Source organism: Entamoeba invadens (genome assembly GCF_000330505.1).
Source record: "Entamoeba invadens IP1 unplaced genomic scaffold scaff_1105074725423, whole genome shotgun sequence".
Lineage (NCBI taxonomy): Eukaryota > Evosea > Mastigamoebida > Endamoebidae > Entamoeba > Entamoeba invadens.
This window is the reverse complement of record NW_004191806.1, coordinates 80,640-80,877: the sequence shown is the minus strand read 5'-3', so window position 1 is coordinate 80,877 and position 238 is coordinate 80,640.

The window sequence follows — 238 nt, the reverse complement described above, 5'->3', positions numbered from 1 at the left end:
TGTTTAAGTTCGTTTTAGAGTAAAATATGGGTTTTTCCTTAGATTTTTTCTGAAACTTTTCAAACATTAATAAACTCAAACTTTTGTTAAAAATGTGATACCAAGTCATAAACAAATTAAATTTGTTTTGTACATGTAGTTTGTGGTATTTACACTATTCAATGACCTCATTATTCAATATTAATCCAGTCTCCTTGAGGCATCAGCAACGAGTATATGTGTTGTGTTTTTTAGTGTT